The sequence below is a fragment of the Struthio camelus genome, chromosome 11, assembly GCF_040807025.1.
Source record: "Struthio camelus isolate bStrCam1 chromosome 11, bStrCam1.hap1, whole genome shotgun sequence".
NCBI lineage: Eukaryota > Metazoa > Chordata > Aves > Struthioniformes > Struthionidae > Struthio > Struthio camelus.
The window spans coordinates 13,291,182-13,313,339 of record NC_090952.1 but is presented as its reverse complement, the minus strand read 5'-3'; the positions used below and the strand labels follow the sequence as shown (position 1 = coordinate 13,313,339).

Sequence of the window (22,158 nt, the reverse complement as noted above, 5' to 3'; positions counted from 1 at the left end):
TCTCAGGAGTGTTTGGGTGGTCCATGGCCATATCAGTGTTTTGCAGCCTTTTCATACATAAAGTAAGGAAGAAATGTCAGCTCTGGTTTGTGGAAGGGGAACTGAGGTGCAGAAAGAGCAAAGGTAACCTCTGTAGTCTGTAACAGAGTAAATAGCGAACACCTCAGCTCTGGAGTTTATGGTACCCTAAACACTGGACCACACAGCCTAGGGGCAGAGAACTGGAAAGCAGGCTGGGAGCTTTGACACCACAGAGTGACTTGTGATGTGCATGTCCCTTTAGGAAGGAAAGCCTATTAAGGTCATGGGATAAGATGTATGGAGGTGCTGTGTGCATGGGACACGGCCTCCCTTCCTTCTTTGTTATCTTGTGCGTGATTCTGCATCAAATACTGTGTATCTCTAGGCTTCACTGGGGTGCTAGTAAGTGCTGAAAAAAAATTCACCTATGTTCTCAGATAAACGCTGGGTTACTGTCTCTGACAGTCAGGACATTACGTAGTTCTCTGCCTCATTGGTCATGCAATTAACCATGCAAAATTAATTAAAATGCAAATGGCAATGAAAACTGTAGAGGTTAGGAAATGCTGATGTCCTCAACTAATAGAGTGGGCATGTGATGGTTTTTCTTGCTTTTCCTCCCCCCGCTTTTTCTTTGCTTTCTGTGTTTCCTGGGACAATCAACCAGAAATAAGGTACTGAAAAGATGTTTCACTCGGACTTGTCGCAGCCTTTCCCATGCACAGCCCCTGGAATTGGTTCATAGTGCTGTAGGTGACAGATTGTCTCTAGAAAGTACAAACTGCATTTATAAAAAAATTCTTTCCTGAGAAAATGAGGCTAATTCAGATTCCCAGAGTTTTAAGACTCAATTGAATGCACAAACCCAGGTGTATTCATTATTTTAAAGACACCTTTAATCCTCAGAAGACGGGATGTTCAGTAATTGCTGCTCAGCGCAAAAATATTCCTCTCTTCTGCCCTGACTAGAACTCACCTTAGCCACCTGCCAAACCCAGTGCTGTAAACCCAGCCAGCGCTGGAGCAGCTCGCTGGGGTGGCAAACCCAAGGGCAGAGGGAAAACAGTGCAGGCAGAGCCTGGCCCGGCCTGCCTTGGGCGTGAGCAGCTGCGCGGAGGCGGCTGTGCGCTGCCCAGCACCGGTCCCGGCCGGTTCCAGCCGGTCTGTAACGGCTGAAATCGCCCCCGCCCCGGTGTTGGGAGGCTGCTGTGCAGATGGGACCTGGGGGCAGGAGGTGCCCTGTGAGGGCACAGCACAGGAGAGAGGAGAGTGAGGTGGCCCCGGGGGGGACTGCAGCAGCACAGCAGTAGAAAAGCGCGTGAGGCGCGGAGCTGTGGAGGCAGCTCTGCTGACCGCCACCTCCAGCGCCTCCCGTCCCCTCACCGAAGGGGGTGACCCTGAACCTGTGGGGAGATCGTGGCGGGGGTGACCAGGAGATGGGGGAGGGCTGTGGGATGAAGTTGAGCCTGGGGAAAGGTGGGGGAGGAAAGGCTGTTTTACTGTTTAGTTGTTTGGTTTTGTTTCTCAATGCCTGAATCGGAAATTAAAAGTTTATATTAATAAACTTTGAAATAAAGTGAAATTCCCTGAGTTGAGGCTATTTTACCTGAGAGGGGGGAGATGCTGAAGTGGGAGTTGTACTCCTGGGGCAGGCACGCTGAGGGCTGAGGTGACAGCAGGGGGACCTGAAGGCAAAGCAGGCAGGGGCCTGGGTCAGGTCAAGGAGCTGGTGGTGGAAATCCAGGGGCCGGAGAGCAGGAGGGCGTATGCTGACTATGCTGCCAAAACTGCATGGAGCCGAGAGGGGTTACTGCTGCTTGTTCCTGCAGTAGCTAGGTCAGCCCACGGCTGCCCCAGTTGGCCTGAGCAAGCCAGAGGAAGGCAAATAGGCAATATGTGTTGTCACTACACAGTTATCAATCAGCCTTGCAGGGGGACCGATGGAGGTGCAGGGTGCCACCCAACCTGTATGTGAAGTACTGAGAGCGGGTTTCTGCTGTTAAACCACCCTGTAATAGTAATGAGGGCCTAGAGCAAACAGGTGGACTCAGGGAATGGCACAAATAAGGAAGAGCAGCAAAATGACTACAGTAAGCTGAAACTAGACAAAATAGCAGGAGGCTGTGCAAGCATCAGTTGTGGATGTTTGGTGATGTGGGCTGGAAATACTCCTCCCTTGTAAACACTGGGGTTCTTGGTGAGTCAGCTCAGGACAGGGAGCTGGGAAACCTGTGCTAAGGTCAGCTATGAAGCTGGCTCTTTCTGGGGCCTTGCAAGACTTGGTCTTGCTGTCTGTCTTTCTATAGCTGCAATATGATAACTGATGTACTTCAAGAGCGAGGCTGTGCTCCCCTTGTTGGGAAGTGCCTGTCAAGTTCTTGGATGAGTAAATCAATCCTGTGTATTTTATAAAGCTGTTGAAATGGAGCAGGACTTGCTTCCATCGATGCATGGAGCCTGCCTGTCCTGTGTTCAAGTACTGCAGAAAGAGCAATGCTGAAAACAAGAGTTCATTGCCATAAACAGTTCTGGCATGAAGGTTATATTCTCTTCACTGCAGCTTCAATCTCATTCTTCATATATGATTGAAGGAAATCAGTCATGGGAGCTTCCAGTGCAGCTTAAGCAAGAGAGCCTGTATGACAACTACTGACTCCCCCGCCCCCTCTGATGATTTTCAGCAGGCAAAATGAAGGGTTTGTTTTGACATGGGGAAGATCTGGCAGGCGCAGGCGGAGGTCTTGTTTGCCCTCTAACAGTCTCACTGCATAACAAATGCAGCCTTTTCCTGGGAGATAGTTCATGCCATCTGGTTTTCATAAGAATCACTCAAGCTACATAGAAGGAGAGCGGTTTCCATTTGGAAGGAAGCTTGATTAGACAGCAGAAACATGGGTTTCTGAACTGCTTTGGAGTGTAATTAGATTCAGAACCAACTGTGCTTAGTCCAGTAGCATTTCATGAATTTTCAGTGTCCAAAGTCAGTTGAAACTGTCATAAGACACTGCATGTAAATCCTAAGAAACAGCAAAAGATTTGATCCTTAATGTACGTGGTTTCTTGTTTTCTAGATGAATGCTTGCAAAAAAAAAAAAAAAAAGACCAACTACTGATGCCAGAGTATGCCAAATTGCTCTACTCCTCTTATTTTTAGTCTAGTACAATTTATGGTAGACCCAGTGTGGGAAAACACTTAGTGTAAAGCAGGCCTGTTTTGCTTTAGCTCACACAGATTAAAGTAAACTGTAGCAAGTCCCTTTTTAAGGCTTTCCTGCCCTGTCTTTCAAGGGAGTGCACTGCCAGCAGCTGGGCAGAAGCCTCTGGAGTGGGATATGCTTGTGGAAGAGCTGTCTGTGCAGAGGCATATGGAAATGGCCTTCCCTGTCCTGTCCTTCTGGTTTGTAAGCAAGATGTGGGCCATGGGCAACAGATCTGGGAACAGCAGAAGGAGACATCAAAGGAACAGGAGGGAATGTGCAGTGATTTAGAAAGCAGTGTTGTTTTCTGAGTTTTGGGGTGAGTCGCATCTTATTTCTTGGCTGCTTCCTTTCCCATCTCACTGCAGAAACTTCCAAGAACAGCACTCTGTCTGCCTAATATGCCTGCATGGGATGGGCAACTGTGCTTGGGATCTGGGTCACATCCTTTCTTGGGATTACACTTGAGTGGAGTCTGAACTGGTGTGAATTCCAGCAGAGGCTGTGAGCTGGAAGCAGTGTGTTTGCAGAAAAGCAGCTCCAGACTCCCATGAGATCAGGCAGGAGGATTGCAGCACTACGGGCTAGGCTGCAGTCTAGTTCAAAAGCATCTGCTTGCGTGATCTAGATGAAGGCACAAATACTGCCTACTCTCAGCTTCTGAGAAGACTGATTTTTCTTGAAGAATTAAAACAGTTGGTATGACACTGTCTACCCATGAATTTTTTTCTCAAGCCCTTCTAGATGAGTTTGCTTTAGGATGTTCTGAACATATTCATTTGTTCTTTATATATTTACCTTATGTAATCCAGGAGTTATGAAGAAATATATAATACAGCAATTATTCTGACATTAGGGTGATCAGAGCAAGGAAAGGAAAAAGCTGAGAATCATGGCTATTGTAAATGCTGTTAATCTATAATCATTATTTTAAATATTTAGGAATAAAAGTCAACCATATTACTCATATTAACTGTATCTATCCTATATGTCATGATTTTGTGCTCGTGTCTGTCTTCTCATCAGCAGTCACTACATTTTATCCGTTAGGATAAAAGGAACTAATAAAATAGCCTTCTTCCTAAATAGCAGGATTATATCATAAGGCTATCAGTAGTGACTTGTTTTATGGCTAACCTTACAGAAAGTCACTGTTTCAAATGGTGGTATGAGTTACAGCAGCACAAGAACAAAGTGTGTTGAGGATAGAAAACATTCACAGCACACAAAATGTTTCTTGGAACTAATTTATTGACATTGTCTCATTTCTCAATGAAATAAAAGTTGGATGTTTAAATCAAAAATAATTGAGCAAGGCATGCAAGTGGCTGAAATCTTGATCTTGTGCAATGATACTCATTTGTTATGCAGCTGAAAGGGTTTAGAAAGTTTAACAAAGATAGTTTATAGTGATGAACTTTAATGAAGTGTCAGCTTTTGGCTGCTGCTGTAATTCCAAGATTTCCTTTGTGAATAGTAGCTGAATGAGAATTTGCCATCTGAAATCCACTTACCACTTGAAACATCATTTGCAAGTAACATTTAGGGGTTCTCTGCACTGGGAAAGTTTTTCCCAGGCCTATGTTCTTGCATATAAGCTTTTTGAATAGCTGATTCATGGCAATTCTGTCAGTAAGTCCAATTTCAGTCTTTCCTTTGAATCATTTCTCTCGTATTTAGTACCTGACATACTGGGCAGGGTTTGCCTCCCTGAATGGCCTGTATGCCTTCTGGGGCTTTTCCTGTGGTCACAATGAAAACTAGACTTGGAACTAGTCAAAACTAAACTGAGAAACTGCCGTGATTCTCCTTTGGGCCTCCCATTATTTGTCCGTGTTTTGTGAGCTAGCATGTTCAGAGTCTGTCAGCCAGCGTGGACAGGGCAGGGCTGTGCTCTACAAATTGTGCCAGCAGCCAGCATTTGGTGGTCATGGATGACTTGGGTGGAGGAAGATGGCATGCACACCACAGAAACTGGTGCTCTTCCTGGAGCAACTTCCCTTGGCACAATGCTGTTACAGTCACATGAAGATGCAACTAGCTCCTCAAGGAAAGATAGCGCTCTTGAGAGGAAATATCAAGCAGCTAGGACTGGATTTGAGAAAGACACACTTGCTTTTCTGCTCTGAAGCTACCCAATCAAGTGCTGATCCCTACTTTTTCCATGGTCCAGCTTGTCTGTAAAAGAGAGAGATGGGCCATTTACAAAAAGGAAAGGGCAGAGAGCAGGGGCTTCTGGGCTGGGATGTATGCATGCCCTGAGAAATAGCCCTTACTTTGTATTGCCACTGTAGTTTATTGATTAACTGTGGGGGGGGGGGGGGAAAGGGCTAAAAAATCTGAGCATGACCCTGATATCTTCCCAAAGATTTAATGTCTCCAGCCTTTGACTCAGAGAACTGACTAATCTGGTAGGGACTTTTCTATGACGCTGACCCTAGCTGCAATGAAGGCAAGAGTTTGCTGGTGACTTTAGCAGGGTCAGTATGTCACCCTTACCCACTAGATAGTGAATTAAGACTTACAGTTGGCTTTAATATCTACTTGGGAGATGAATGCCAACGACTTTGCTCCATTGGCCTGATGTAATCCAGCAGTGTGGTTTTGAAGACCCCCATATCCCATTAGCCAGCCTGCATTGCTAAGGAAGCCTGCATGCTTCTGGATGGGTGCTGTATCCAATTTAGTCATCTGTTCTTCCTGGGTAAGTTTCACTGTCTTGAGCATCATGTAACACTTGCTTTGAAGACTGAGGTGGTTGAAGCCTAGGCTAGTTCTGGAGCGGGAATTGTGGAAGGCTCAACTTTGTACTGCCCTGCATACAACCTCCCTAGCTTCATAGCCTTTTGCACCTCATTTTCATGGGTTCTGCCAGTAGGCACCCGACTCTAAAAGGTATAGAGCATCCTCAACTCCTGTTGCTGCTTGGCGCTTAATTGAATTGCACATGCCTAACCCTAAGTTGTGTGATCTCTTTGAAGTAATGAATATGAACTCTTGAGGTTGATGGCAAATGTTTTGCATTAACTAAGTTGTTTTCAGTATGTGCTTCTCCTCAGGGGTTGTAAATTACCTTTCTGTGATGGATTCCAAGATGTTATAGCACATTCAGGCTGACATTTTGATTATATATTATCCACATTGTTGAAGGAATTAACATCTGAAGTAGTTAAAGCTTTTCAGGGTTTTTTTTTTCCCTAAATAACAATTTTGTCTTTTCAGCTTCTGCCAAATTCTCCATATGGCTAAAATGTGCTAGAACAGAAAGACGATTAGCATGGCTTAATAAACTTCATGCATGGTTTGCCATTGCAATATTGGAAAGAAAACAAATATAGCCACTAGTTCTCCTTGGAATAACTCTGTTAAATCCCCATTGTTTGAAATGAGCTTTTTTTATGGCTTTCAGCTGATATAATTTGCATTGTTATAGGTAAAGCGCCCTCCTCTACGTTTAATGCTTTCAGATTTGATGCAGGCCTGTTTGAGTCTTGCATAAATCTTTCCCCTCTGGTGAGAGGGGAGAGGCAATAAATTGAGTTTTGATGGGGAGCAAAAGGAAGAGAGAGGATCTGGGAAACACTGGTACCTTATCCGAGGCAGCAGCATGGAGCATAGGGTTGTTTGATGGGCGTTTGATTAATTTACTTTTCTTGGTTGAATACCATATCTTGAAAGCCAGACTTAGCTGGCCACACAGACCATTCTTTCATTGGATGTATTTCACCAAATCATCCAGCAGCCATAGGCATGTGTGTTTAGTGTGCTCAGCAGTATCCTCTACCAATAGGCTATTAATCATTTCTGGTTCTGACTTAGTATCTGAGTTTGTGTGTGGCACTGAGAAATAAACACTCCATGTTGTCTGAACTGTGTAACTTAAACTGATTTTTGCATAGTGAAGCCTGGCACTTCTCTGAAAGCTTCTGTTTCATTTTGGGGCATGAGTGGTTCAGAAATGGACAACTACGTGTCTGTGTGCAGGGTTCAGGGTATTGGGCTCCCTGGATCTGTTTGTAGGCTTTCTTCCTAGCTGTCAGCCAGATTTGACTGACTTTGTTCTTAGCTGAAATCTTGTCTGTATAAAATCTTCAGAGAAAAGTTTCAAGAAAGGCTTGGGAATAAGGGAGGGGACAGTACATGTATTGTGTGCGTCTCTAGCAGACTTGCAAAGAGTTAAAGAAAACTTACTTTCATGTTGATCCTGACAGTCTAGTCATTCTTCATACAGAAATGTTCTTTACCTTTGATCATCTGTGGTGCCCTTCCCTTTGGGCAGCCTTTTCTCCTTCTACTGTGTCCTCCTGCGATGGGAAGACCGTGGCCTGACTGCCCATGGTATTCAAGCTGTAGAAGCCCTGTTGGTCCCCACAGGGATGTTATTTGTTGGTGTTGTGTTGACTGCACTGTACGCTGTGACCTGGTAGAACTTCACATCCTCTTATCTCACTAAAATCCTGCCTTTGCTTTCAGATGTGAAAACACTCAGCTCTGCCTATTCTCAGATCTGCATCCCATGCAGTACAGCTGACTGCACATATCTAGCAATGCAGCCTTTGGAATATGCTGTGCTCTCCTCTTGCTAGGATAGGGCTAAGCATTTCAGTCTTGCTTTTTTCTTTTTTTTTTTTTTCCTAAGGCAAATGCATCATTGCATGTGTTTGTGCCTCTTAAAATGGGTATTGGCGCTCTGAGGTGAACTTACCTTGTAACAGTGCTCCTCCAAGCAGTGCTTCATTGCTCCTTCCAACGCAGACATGGATTCATGGCACTGACAAAAGATGTGTACATAGTAGAAGAATTTATTTGTAACTGCTGCCATTTGTGTAATGAGTTGTTATTTTGGCTGGTTGCCCTCTGTTAGAGGTGAGCAGCTTAGTTCATATTTTTGGTGTTATGAAGACAAATGCTGCGTAGGAAGAAAGGAAAGGAGGAAAGCAGGTCCAGGACCTTTCAGCCAGATAGCTCGTTCAACAGCCAGTCCCCAAGTAGAGAATAACAAGGCAGTTTAAACCCTGTCCACGTGAAAATAGTGACACAGAGCACTGACATTGAACTTGACTGAAAAGAGGTGCAGGGGAGGACTTAACAGTAAGAGGAGGAAGAGAGCTGGGATCCAGTGAAGACTGACTTGGTTAAACTGCCAAACCATGAGATAACAAAGGATTTGTCCACAAGAGTACCTGGCAGTAAGCTTCCTTAGCAAAAGGCCAATGATAAAATAAGAGCAAATGGAGAGGAAAAACTGCCTAGGAGTATATCAAAGCTGGAAATTAAAGTGATCTAATCATATGAATAACCAGGGTCTGGAAATGGGAACAACAGCTTTCTTGCTTTTGGAAGATGAGATACTGAGGGAGGGAATTGAGTATTGTGTCACTAATAGCAGGAGCCTGGATAAGCCTGCAGCCAAATTTCCCTTTAATCCTGCAGGAGGAACATTTCTTCACTTAGATGCTGTTCTAAAGGAAATTTTTCTGAATGCAAGTTTGTTTTAAAACCAACTAGGCCTGTGCAAAAATCTATTTTTCAGAGTGGGGAAAAAAAGAAGTAATAACGGTAACGAGTGACTTACCTTGGGATGGCTTTTGGGGCATATTTCTTTTGTACTTGATTTATCCTTTCTTTCGGGAGCCTGTTGCCATTTCCATCTTCCTTTTTATCCAGCAAGCATGCCGCTCTTCTCTTAACATTCACGCTGCAGTTCCACATTGCCCTGTTCTTGCTGCAGCGTGTCAGGCAGTTTGTTTGCTGGTCTCCACTCTGGGGCATTTGGGGGATCACACCTTCACCCTCCCCCCCAAATGCAGTATAACATGGCAGCTGAGTATCAGCAGGCTGCACAAACTGAAGTGGGGTGGGAGGTTAGAGAGGTGGCTCCAGCTTGTTCTTATGCAGCTGATCTTAAGTGGGTGAGCTGCTGTGTTTTTGCCAAACAATCTATCTGGTAAAGGAAATGGTGCAGTGTGAGTTCATTCAGTGGCTCTGTTTGTTTTGGGTTTTTTTTTTTTCCCACAGCAATAGCAAGCAATGATTAGATAGGTGTGCTGGCACACACTCAACTTAACCTTTCAGGCTGCTTGTTAGACATTGTGCAGACATGATAAGCAGCCTCCATGGGTAAAGCTGTGAAGTCTGTTCAGGACACCTTGTTGATTATAGCAGGCTTTGGTCTGTTAAGCCCTGCTTCGGCAAGAGAGGGTGCGACTTTGAGGGTTTTCTTGCTAACATCCAGAGCTGGGTATTTATTGCTATAAACTGGATCGTGAGTAGAAATTGGCAGAAATGGATCCCGGCTGCCCTGGTCTCTTGCCCCAGCTGGGCAAGCTGATGTAAGAGCTCCCCTGGTGTAAAGATAAACCCTCTGCTGTCTTCAGTGGGGTTGTGGCTGAGCAGAGATGTTCGTGGGGAAGAGTTTGTTTCAAGTCACAGCAAAACTAGTCCAGTCTTTGTGGGTGTAGCACTTGATTGGAAGAGCACAGCTGATCCAAGGCAGTGTTGGTACTCAAAGGCCAGCTGCAACACTATTCCCTGTGTCATGGGCTTGGAGAGGTGCTGGGGGAGGGTTTTGCCGTATGGTGTCCTGCGATTTGTGGTACTTGCACGTGGCTTTTGCTACCCACAATGCAAATCCCAGAGCAGGGTGCTCCATGTACTGCCCTCTGGATCCCTCTGCAAATTATTTCAGTCATAAGAAAAGAAATAATCCACTGTGCATGCCACCACTCTTTGCTTACTCAGTTAAACATCCTTTGCAGCGATGGGACTGCTGCTAGCTCTACGCCCCTGCCACGAGCCATGTGTTCCCTGAGACACTGTGCTTCAGTGTCATTCGCCTAGCCGTGACAGCCCTAATGACAAGGATGAGACACTGGCAGAAATGCTGTTCGGCTCCTCTGGGGATTGTCAGGGCAGGGGTCACGAGGCAAGGGAAGACTGGATGCTAGGGCCAGGATATAATTGGGAGAGAGCTGTGGTGGCTGAAGTATCTGCCCCTATGACTCTGGGGCAGTCCCTGGCTGGCTGCTGTGGAGGAAATGTAGTTGCCATGCACTGCGTGCGGCAGTGGGCTGTGTGCCGTGGGCAAAGCTGCTGAGCTGCTGCATCGAGCCTCCCGCTTCTCCTGGTGCGTGGCCAGGGCTGCATGTTGTTCACGGCCCTCCCTTGGGGCTGGTGCAAGAAGGCTGGTCCTGGACATGGCTTCCTGGGCCCTGGCTGGAGTGTCACAATAGAAGCTGCTCTCCTTCCTCTCCATCCTAAATCAGCCTGTTTGGAGGCTGTGAGGGAAGAGATGCTATTCCTCTTCTCCCTTTCCTAATACAGCTCAGAACCTTGCCTCTTGGTATGATGAGGGATTTGATCCCCGTTGAAAATGTGCTTGCAGCTCCTCTCCAGCTATATGCAGTGATCACATCAAAACTCATCCATCGTTGACAGTCGTGGGGTGGTGTGTGTGTGTATGTGTGGACCTTGAATTGAGGCAGTAGAGAACACTTCAGGCTAAGCTTAACAGCAATAGGAGGTATCTGAGGAACAGTAGGAGGGAGTGCTGGAGTCTTCAGCTGTACTCATTATTCCCTTAATCTGCTGAGCAACCAGTTCTTGCGCAGACCAAAAATGCACTCAGCGGCGACCTATGGAAGTGGAAGAAAACAGAAGTGCCTGCAGGGCTGCTTTGTGTACTAGTAGGCTTCTGGCTGGTTAGTGTAAAACACTTGACCTCTCCATGAGGTGGAAAGAACAAATTTCCTTTCCAGGATGGAGATTGCCATGTTCAAAATGTTATAAATTACTTTTGCTTGCAGTGTTCTGCTTCACCCTCATCATATAGGGTTTGGTCTAAGGAGCATTCACACACCGAGGGCTTTTATCCATCCCATGATGTACACCTTTCCACATCTCAGGAGAGAGAGGTGGGTAGACTATGCACATGGAAAATGCTTGCTGGATGGTGGTTGTGGTGTGTTTAAAAAATAAAAATAAATAAAAATTAAATTGTACTTTACAGTTCTCCTCTTCCTTTCTAAATCTTTCTCTGAAGAGTTGAAGAGCTGGGGTGAAATCTGAGCTGGGCCGAAATCTGAGCTGGGCCACAGCTTTTCTGCACGATTTGAAGCAAATGTTTCCATCTGTATGTGTGAGAAATTGCCTATTAGCTTTTAATGGCTGCATGACCTTCAGCAGAAGCAGGAAAGTGAATGCTTTAGCACTGCAGAACATCATAAGAGCCTCACAAGAAAGTCCTGCAAAGCTCATTTCCAGAACTGGGCTTTATTGTATTGTTTTAGTTGGACAAAAGAAAGAATTACAAAATGCAACAGAAGGCCAATAAGAGGTGGTATCTACGTTATTAATGCCATCTGGTACAAATAGATTAGAAATGTCAGCCAAGGTGTTCTAATGTCTGCTCTCCTTTGTATCTCTGAGACAGAGGAATTCTGAAGTCTTATAGATACAAATTACCATCATTTTCCTATGCTTCTGGTGCATTCTTGGTGTGTTAGCTTGCATATATAAAGATTTTGCCTTCTGATCTGCATTCGTACCGATGCCTTGATCTCTCTGGTGTAATCATGATAGAAAACGTGCATTGCCATGGGAGCCAAGTAACAATATCTCCACCCTTCTGAGACTCTTTGAGAATCCTAGGATCAAGTGGGGCTAACTGTGGAGGCTGAGTTCTCTTTCCTCACAGACTGATGGATCAGCTATAGACTGTATCCGATACTGTACAGAACTGGGGTTCAATATATAAAACATCTGTGTGCAGGATCTCTTCAGGCCCTCTCAAGCCTTCCTAAATAGAGCGAGAGCAGCTGGCCTCTAAAGCAGTGTTGGTGGTTCTGTGTCATTGGTTCTGTGAGCTGAGTTGTTCCCAAGTGTGTTTACTCCTTTCCCTGCTGATGCTCAGTGTCACTGTATCCTAGTATCGGGCTTCTCTCGGAAGTAAAACTGGAACAGTGCCAGTATGGATCCCTGAGGGTGCAAGTTTTAAGCTTGGTTTTGCAACAGATACAGTTGTGTTGTATCAGACAGCAGCACAGGCCACAGGGAAGTGTGTGTCTGGTCTCACCCCCTTGTGCTGCCCTCTAATGGGACAGGAGGAGAAAAAATGAAGGGAGAGGTGATCTGCTCTATTTTTTTTTTTCTGTACATTTTTTACTTGGTAGAAAAGAGGAGGAAGACTGCTTGTTTGATGCAGGGGGTTGGACACGAATCCCTGGAGAGCCAGCCCTGCTGCATGTATGGCCCACAGCAGTGTGCCTGCTGCAAATCTGGCCTGCCCTGTGCAGTTTGTATCGAGTTTGGGTAGTGCCTTGGCCTCTGTGGTGCACAAGGAACAGGTCAAGATCCCCAAAAAGCCAGCATCTCCCCAGTTCCATCCTCCAGGAGGAAGAACATCCCTGTCCTCTAGAGCTGGGTGATTGGGCAATGCTGAGTGTGCCAAGGTATGTAGAAGAAACTTGTAAGTGGCAAGAAGGCCAATTGCAGAGCTGATTGTGCACGGTCCAGTGCTTCCAAGCCATTGCCAAGCATTTGGCACTAAACGAAACTGAGCTTGTGATTGTTTACAGTTCTTTGCCCCAAGGAATGGCAAATTGACCAAATTCCTAAGCTGTCACATTCAGACTAGCCAAAAGCTAGACAGGAAAGGGAAATGGGAATGTCTAGAAATTCTCATTTGAAATCCTCCAATCAAATAGAAATTATAATATTGCCTTATTTAGCATATTGCACTGCATAGATGTCTTCATGTTACTGGTGCAATCTCTTTTCAAGTTTTTGTGAAGAGGAGTGCCTCTGAATTATTATTATTTTTTTTAATGGGGCACTGATTTGGAAGCACTTGATGTTTTAATTAACTTTTAGGAGATACAGTCTAAACTGTTTGCATGACTATGCTGTACGCTGATCTGAATCTCTCTGGTTTCAGAGCACATCTAATACCTCCAAAGCACATTGAATGAATTCAGATTTCTGATGTGTGTAGGATAAATACTCCTATCACCCCATCACTATTTTACTCATCACTCGTGGAATGTCAGGGTGGATATAATTAGTATTGATTGTGCAAGATTGTAGGCATAACTGGGAAGGTGTGATGCTTCTGCTATATGGCAGGGAAGGCTGTGAATACCCTAAGTCTTTCAAGCTATTGCTGCTGGCAGTCTGAGAACAGCACTAGCCATGTGCACAGACTTCATCAAGTATTGAAACCCAGATAAATAACATCAAATCTTAGAGCTACCTGGGAACCCCTAGATTTGTCTACTAGGAGCATTTCTAAGTATTTGAGGAGTAAAATATAAAACAAAAGAATCACATGTTTCATGTTAGAACAAAAGTCAAATGCATTTTGTTTTTTTTTATTTCTCACTGGTTAGGGGAGGAAAAAATGGTGTAGGAGATCTGTTTTTGCACAGCTTGTAAATTCCTGTTTGAATTTGTGTAGTGTGTGTATTCTGAAGTCTTACAGTTATGTTTTTTTGCCTGTTGCCGCCGCCTTCTTAGAAGCTTAGGAAAAGAGGGGAGCAAGATGAACATCCCTGATAGCACAGGGAGCTGCAGCTGGTTGTTGAACTTCAGTCAAAGTCAGAAGTATTGAGCGAGGGAGGAGTTGAGTCTGAACTAAGATCACAGCCACAACAGAAGAATTGTGCCCGCTTCCAAAGAGAGCTCTGCACCACTGAGCAAACCAGGACAGTCAGGCCTGGAACTCTTCCTCTGGGCCCGCACATCAGTTGCCCTTATGTAAGCAAAGGGTAAATGCTGTCAGAAAGCAGCCTTCCCTAGGAGAACTTTTTGCTAGCGCTCTGGACTCCTGAGTTCACTGCTCAGCTCTGGAAGGGCACAGGCCTCTCCTCATTCACGCGGAGGATAATATGTCTATGCTGTAGCACATGTAGGCATAGCATTAAACAAGCTGCTAAGTGTTGACATGAGTGCCCAAGTGCCCTGGGAGCGTTTTCTTACTGTAAACAGTGCTGGTCTAATTTGGATGCGTCTGCGTGAACTGCAGCTTTGCCTTCATCTGGAGTGGGATTGCCCTAGTAAAATACACAGGGAGCAGTCCAAAGCATATTAACCAGAGAGTCTGTCCTGCATGGGAGTGGTTAGAAAGAATATGTTTCTGCTGATTTCTGTCCTATAAAGAAAAATACTTCAGTTAACAGAAAACTCAGTAATACTATAAATGAATTGCTAAGATTTCTTACCTCACTAGGAGTGATGCGTCTCCCAAACTAGTTTCCTTGGGTAGGAGGTCTGCATGTTTTTCATGTTGTGCCTGCTCACATCTCTTACTCGAGAGATACCTGGTTCTTTTTTTCCCTGCAACACTTGTGTTCCACACTAGTTACATGCTGGATTTTTTGGGTCCGTTTCTTTGCCAGTGCTGATTAAGAAAGATTCCTGTAAGTAATGGCAGCAAAATATTTTATCTTCCTGTGGCATGTTGTAGCAGCTGGGATCAAGAGAACTGACAGCTGAAGGGAAAAAAGCTGTATATTTACCTGCTTGTCCTTCTGACTGCTGACATGTGCTCTGTGGGCCTGGGTTGCCACAAAACATCATCCATGAGGTAGTGCACTTGCGACACCATCTTGGACTTGGAAATACTGCTTTGATACCAAGACAGCCTGTTTGTGCTATGTATGTAAAAACCTCTAGAGAATATTTTGATCTTGCTTTTGGCTTCAGTATTTGTCCAGCAGCCTTTATTGCTAAGCCTGTGCTCCCTGAAGCTCATGTGCCAGGCCATGAGTTCTGCGAGCAGAGCTCAAACTCGGGGACCTTGGCTGAGCCATTTTGGGATGTCAGCAGGACGAATAAAACCACTGGCTTCACACAAAGGTGAAGCGGGATGAGGAGGGGAAGACAGAGCTGTGGGTACTAAAGATCTGGCTGGTAAAGCTTGGGGTGAGGGCAGCATACCTTTAGCCTTGCAGTAATGGTGGAATGAAATCTGCCACTGCTGTCTTGGCATAGTTCTGGAGAAACTGCGACATGTGGGAGCTATGCTGAATCAGCACCACTATAAAACTGAGGGCAAAGTGTGGGCTGGTGTTTGATTGCCTCCACAAGCCACAAAACTACCCAAATAAAAGCATTTGAGGAAAAACTACATGTTTTAAATGCAGTACATACATAATTATATGGGAAGCTTAGTGGTCCCATGCCAGTGTGTATGAATATTCATATTATTCCATGAATCTCCCATTATGTGCAAGTGTTTCATGGTTCAAACTTTACTCCTGCCAAATGTCCTCATTCCTGAAAACATTCTCATTGAAGGCACTCAGATGATTGACATGACCAAAGGGCTGTATGGCAGTATTTTATTCATAATTTCTACATGCAGAAAAAGTCACAAATTGCTTCAGCTATTTTTGAGATTCTATTCATTCACTTCCCACTGTACGATCTTTACTTTGTAAGGACTGAATGAAACCCCAGAGCTCTTTCATGGCTGCTAATTGTCTGTGTCTGCTTATTATTACCATCATCAGTGATGTAAGTATCTGTATTTGGATACCGCCCCTGTTTCCTGGGCTGGTTCTTCCTGGGGCTTGTAGTATAGTTTCAGCCTCAGGCTTTGACACTGATCTTTGCCCATGGGAATGGCTCTCCAGTTACATATTACAGCTATTAGTGCAGGATGAAGTAGCTGAAAAGGTGGTGAGATAGCATAGCACGCGCCAAACTCAAAGGTATTTGGAGTGTTCATGCTCAAGGAGATTAAATCCTTTTACCTTAACTTTGAAGAGGTTGTATAGGCCCCAGCCAGCCCACACTTGAAGAGGGAGAAAACAGGTGTTTGAGGGAGAAAATTCTTCCTTGCTCTACTCTTATGTGGGAGCGCTGCCTGTCAGCACCCCTTGCCCCGCAGCTTCCCTGGGCTGATCACTGCTCAAAGCATACAGGTCATGACCATGCTTCTGTTGAAGCTTAGTCCAAAGGACAAGGAATGGGAGACTTGGTGATTTAGGAATAAAGTTGGCTGTGAAGATGCTGACGAAAGATTCTTCCACAGAAAATACTGTTTGTCCAAACTAAAACCTTTTGCAAGAGAGGGTTGTTTTGAGTAATTTTTTTTACTCATACTTCCCTTCCTAAAACTTTTGTGCAACCAGAAAGTTTTGATTTGGAACATCTTGTTTGAGCGCTTCCCTATTAGAACTGAAAAGTTGAATCTGAATCTCAATAGATTATTCCCTATGCAAAATGTTTTCCCCCTATTCTTAGTTCATGACATGAAAAACTTTATTATCCCCATCTCCCTCTTGAGGTTTCTCTAGAAAGGCCTGTTGCCTTCTGTGCTTGGCCTAAGTAAGCTGTACTGGCTCATGAGTAGGCTTAGAAGAGGATCTTTAGGGACAGGCAGTCCTGCCCATGTCAGCTGGAAGTATGTCCTGTGCTGCTGGTGCACTCTGGCCTGCCTCAGCAGTGGGTGCCTAGCACCGTCCTTCTGCTTGGAAGCAGAGCGGCAGGTCTCCTGACGTGGAGTTGCTGCACGTTTCTTTGTGCCATGTTGATCTAGCTGCCCTTGGGCCACGTGTAGCTGAGCTAGAGGCAGCAGGGTTTCCTCCTGACGCGCCTCTGTAACCGGAGAAGCCCGGATGTGGTATCAGTCGTGCAGTAAAGCTGCTGAATTAGATTCCAATCTTACTGAATAGGTTAACAAGATTAACTGTACAGGGGTAGGTAGAGTGTAACTGTCTCCCACGCTGGGATGAAGAGGAAAGAGAGCTGCGTGCAGAACAAGCTGTGCTGCTCACGTGCTGGTGTGACCCTGCTGCCGCAGGTGATCCTGGCACGAACTGGAGCAATCCTTTCCTGGCCTCTGGAGGGGTACCCAGAGTCACCTGTGCCCGCCACTCTGCTGGGGGTGGGGAGGGGGGGGCTTAGGAGTGCTTTGTTAGCTATCTCAGGATAAACGACTTGCTCTCTGAGGAAAGCAAATCCTGGCTAAGTCTCTGTTGGTAAATAAAATAGATCTTGCCAGACTTCCATCCTGAACCCCTAAGTACCTGCTTTGTACTTTTTCTGCAGTAGATTATCTTTGTGACTAAACAGAATTTGGTGAAAGCCTTTATTCAGGCCTAACTCAGGGTCTGCTCTGGCTGGCAGAGGTGCACGCTGCCTCTTTTCAGCGGGCAGCACAATTTGTTTTCCCATCTGTCTCAGTGCCTTCAGCAATTGTCCACTTGGTAATTGCCCTCGCGTGTGAGACTGGACAGCCCCATTGCATGAGCACGCTTCAAGGTGCCGCAGACCTCTGTGTAATAGTCCCTGGTGTAGACTGGTAGCTAGAGGGGCTGCGGCGGCACAGAGCAGGTTGGCATGCTGGTGGCTTATGGCCTTAGCTGCTGTCCTGCAAATTAATGAGTTAATGCAAAGTGCTGAATGCACTCAGCTCCCATTCCCTCAGGAGACAGCCAAGAGTATATGGTGTTTGGGACCTGGCAGCCCTGGCTCCTTTCTTATCTCCCTGACGTCAGTAAGTCTGTCTAGCAGCTCTTATTTTGGAGGAAGCGCTTTGCTTATTTTGGCAAGGCTGTTGCTTGAGACAGCTCTGCAATCTTGGAGCAGCTACAGTCCTTGCTCCTGCCTTGGCCCTTATGGGGCACCTGGTGGGATTTTGGCTAGAGGGAGCCTTTATGTGGCTCAGCAGCGCTGAGTCATGGCAGACCACTGAAACCTCTTAATGCTATTTCTATATTTTGTGTTGGTACCTTGCTGTTAGCACTCAAGTTAACTATGACTAGCCAGTTTTCTCTTCTTTCAACTCTGCTAGTTATAAATACAGGTGACTTTGGGCATCTTCCCTATCTAGCTTTGAACAAGCATCTTAAACCGGACAGTATTACTTACCGTGGCATGTTAAGAGAGCTCTAATGCTCAGAGCAAGCTAATTAGAGGGGAAATGAATGGAAAACACAAATATCCGTTCCAAGTAAATGATCACCTCCATAATAACTTTTATACAGAAGGATGAATATCATGGAGTTTATTTTTGCCCTTTTGGAGTCCTGATTCCTGCTTTAATCAATCAGGCATGGACAGTGACTAATGAGATGAGTTTAAGTTCCTTTTTTACAAAAGGAAAAGGGGTTAACTGTGACAAACCAAGTTTGCCTGAGACACCAGTGAAATTCCTGGCTTACAAAAACTGAATGGAGTTTGTTTGGTGTTTGTATTTTTGTATTTTTTTTTTCTGTCCCACAGATCACTTACTAGAATGTGTCCCCCAGGTTATATAACGCAGATAGTTATTAATAGTGCTGAAGCATAGCAGGTAGTCATGTCTACTATGGAATCAAAAGTAGAAATTTATGTTTCTGGGGAACATATCAAACTACGTAATCTTTCCATTTTTGTATGGCTTTACAGGTGAACTCTTCTTAGGAAAGGCATTTTACTGGAACAAAATGAAGCGTTAGGAAAACTGTGTCAGCCTGCCAACACCCCCACCTCGTGTAGGAATGAGCCATGTTTGATGCTGGGATGCAGCATGCAGAAACTTGCACAGGTGAAAGAAAGGTTAACGAGCAGTACGGGACTTGGATCAGCCCCTGCTTAAGCTGCAACAGATCTCAGACTTTGAGGAGACCCTTGAAGGAGAGAAGTGGCTTGTTTGGAAGGAGGTGAACCTCCTGCCTTTGGGCCTTGAAGAAAGCTGAGACCTTCCCGGAACTACAGGGGACAGGAATCCCCTCTTCCTGGAGCAGTAAGTTGTCCCAGTGGTGGGACTGGTGTGCCTCCACTCTGTGACCAGGCGGTTGTATTTTCTATTCTCCGGGACTGCTGTGGGTGTTACAGGGAGCCTCAGAAGGTTTGGTTGATCTTAACCCTTTTCTGGGTCTTTTTAGTGGGATCCCTCCATCTGGAGTCCTGAGGGGACCTTGACATGGATAGGCTTCCCTCCTGGCCAGGCTCAGGGTGTCCTGTGAGCTAGCCCAAAGCTGGTGTAATGCTCAGGAAAGTCCTGCTTTGTTTTTCTGAGATGCAGAGGAGGAACTGGTCAATGCCTTTAGCCATTGGGCTTCCCTTTGTAGGGCCTGAACCCGGTTCGTGTCTTTGGGAGAACACTTTATAGCTGGGACTCTCAGGCCAGGCTCTCCACACTGAGCTATGTGATGACCGCACTGGGGTTTCAGATGTGTCTGGTCAAGGCCCCCAGGCTGGCAGCTGTTGTCAGAGGACATGTAACATGACTGGGAGAGGGCAGGGAGAGTGGGAAATACAGCCTAGAGAAAGGATGTCCAAGCTGACAGAGCAGGTGAGAGAAGCAGCTCTGGTGTCCTGTCCCAGCATCCAGCCTACTGGAGCATGGGGGAATGCAGAGGTACAGCCCAAGCGTGTTTAACAGAAGGAGAAAAAAAAAAAAAAAAAGTTCAACAGGTTGCAATAGTTGTAATCCGTAAGTATGCATTTAATCAAACCAGATGCGAAATTTCGTCTTTATTGTTTACTGGGCAAGCAGGACAAACGGCTCTAAAACTGCAGCTTTATGTTTCAGTGCGTTTTATTCTTTTGGAAAACAGTAAAACTCACTGGACTGCAAAATGGGCTATTTGCTTGCAAAATGTCTTTTTGCTATCAAAAGTGATTCCAAGGCATATGAGTACAATCACCCACCAGTATGAACAAACTTGTTTTGTTTGGATTTCTGTGTTGTTTTTGATTTTTACACAATCTCTTCTTTAAGAAAAAATAGCTCATTAAAATCTTAAAATAGCACAGATTTGTGGTGCATGCAGCTTCAGCTTTGTCCAAGAGCTGTGGAGAAAGGGCTGTACGTTCCAGGAAACAAAGGCTTCTACTGCTCTGGAGTACTGACCCTGATGCTATGGGCAAACAGTCTCCCAAATCCAGCTGTGCTCAGGAAGGGGACAAAAGCCAGGTTTTCTCATTTCCTGCAAAGGACTGTTATCTCCTGATGGCATGATTGCTTGACTGGACATCTGCCTCTGCCCCCAGGTATGGCACTTGGAACAGGACCTTATCTAGCTGTAGTCTAAACTACTGTGTCAGAGCATAAGCAGATATTATGACCTGTCTGCTGAGACTTAGCAAACTGACCGTTTGCGTGCTCCTAGTCGACTGCAAATACCTGCTGTATTGAGTTTGTATAAACCTTGAGTTGTAAACAGAGACACTGCAATAAATACAGGCTGATACTAGAGAAAGAAGGAAACGGCGCTTTTCTATATGGGTTTCACATTGTCATGTGCCTCTTCTGTACAATTTCTATGTCTTCTTGCGTTTGAATATTGGCATTAAGTGTAAAAGAGTGGATATTGGTGTGAGCACAAATGCTGGTGCCAATTAGAACTCTTCTTGGAGAGAAAGAGTGGCGGCAGATTTCCTGAAAGTCTTCTCTCTATTTCCATGGTGGTGTAGGGCTGCTAATTTCACCATGATGAATCATTAAAAGCAGTTACGAAAAAAAGTTAGGGACATCATGTGCTAAAAATTGCATTATATCAGCCCAAGTGGAGCAACTATATAAGCTGGTTGCTGAGCTGGTAAATACAATTCAGAACGCCGTCCTAGCTCCCAGCTGGTGAGATACAGTGAGGGGGAAAGGGTGAGTTAGAGTAGTAAAGGAGTTGTCACAGGTAGGCTGGGATCACGAGGCCTCAGATCCAAATGTGGTAAGATAAACCAAAATGTCTTTAAGTACCCTCTATCCCATTTGATTTGAGGTGTTTTGCACCCTTTAGAAAACTGAACTCAGCCTGAAACATGACCAAGTCTCAGATGTGTAGGACATGGGAACCAATGCAAGACCCTAGATGACAAGAGGAGTGAAGTCTTCTGAGATTTAATATGCAGCATGTATAATGCTTGGCTCTAACGGAAGAAGAAAAGCAGGCTTGTGTGAAATAGGAACTGGATCTGAAATGAATAGCATCAGCTATCCAATTTTCTTTAAAGAGGAGAAAAAACTCAAACTGTACAGAAAACAAGCCCACAGCAGCCTCCTGTCTATGTGTTAATGGAAAATTGTTTGTTATCACTTACAAGTGCATGGTCTACCAATAAACCCTAGAGGAAAGAGCAAAATGGAAGAAATTAGGAAAAAAGATATTAGCTCAGTCAAATCAATCATCGTCATCAAATACAGGAACAAATGAGAACTATTCCACAATTTCATGAGAATTACAAGGCTTGGAGAGGGCTTGGTGTCTTCTATGGAGGATTGCCCAGGTGGAGGTGATAATGCAAAAGATTTCTGCAGAATTCCAATGAGCAGCTGTCCTGTGGGTGTCCTTGGTGGCAATTAATAGGTAGTTTTACCTGGTCTGCTGGTCTGCCACCTCCTTAGTGATTCAGTAATTGCCTTTCAAAAAGAGGATTTTTCCCAAGATTGTACTAGTGTGGGTTTGTTTTTGTTTTTGGTTTTTTTTTTTTGGATACAAGGTGATGCTCTGTTCTCCACTAGTGCCCAGCATGGATTGGTGGAGGAGGTGTCTTTGGGAACAGCTTTGATGTGACTGGAGCAGTCTGACGCCTGCACAAAGTTTGCCGCAGGATTTGGGGTCAAGTTCAGGCTGTGATGGTTCCTTGTGAAGTCATGCATCTCAATAAGCCTAGAAATTTGCAGCATACTCAGGTTTCTTGTAGCTGTATCTCTAGCAGGGCCTCTAGGGCTTTGTCAAAGGCCCCCATGTTAAAGTACTAATTACTGCTTAGCTTGAAGGAGCCTTGTAGGTCTTGATCACAAGCTGTGGGAACCAATGTCCATGCGTAGCCTGTCTCCCTTAGAGCTTCAGCCTACTAAGTAATGCACCAGAAGAAGCATTTCAGAAAAACTTGTGCTTAATTGCAAGCACCAAAGTTCTGTTTGATTTTAAATGATATATTTGGGATTGAGAGTTTACTGTTTAACGTAAGTGTAAATGGCTTTCTGGACTATATCCTAAATGAGTAC

The 22,158-nt window shown here is 45.1% G+C and overlaps 2 long non-coding RNA genes across 2 annotated transcripts in view; one reads left to right on the top strand and one right to left on the bottom strand.

The window, feature by feature from the left end:
* Positions 1-22,158, top strand: part of LOC138068760 (uncharacterized) — a 62,701-nt gene that overhangs the window by 1,581 nt on the left and 38,962 nt on the right. The gene's annotated exons all lie outside the window — the stretch shown is intronic.
* On the bottom strand, positions 4,773-9,083 carry LOC138068759 (uncharacterized). The gene is made up of 3 exons (XR_011143508.1): positions 8,794-9,083; positions 7,924-7,989; positions 4,773-5,396 (listed from the first exon to the last, which is right to left on the bottom strand). It is a non-coding gene; the product is annotated as an uncharacterized lncRNA (long non-coding RNA).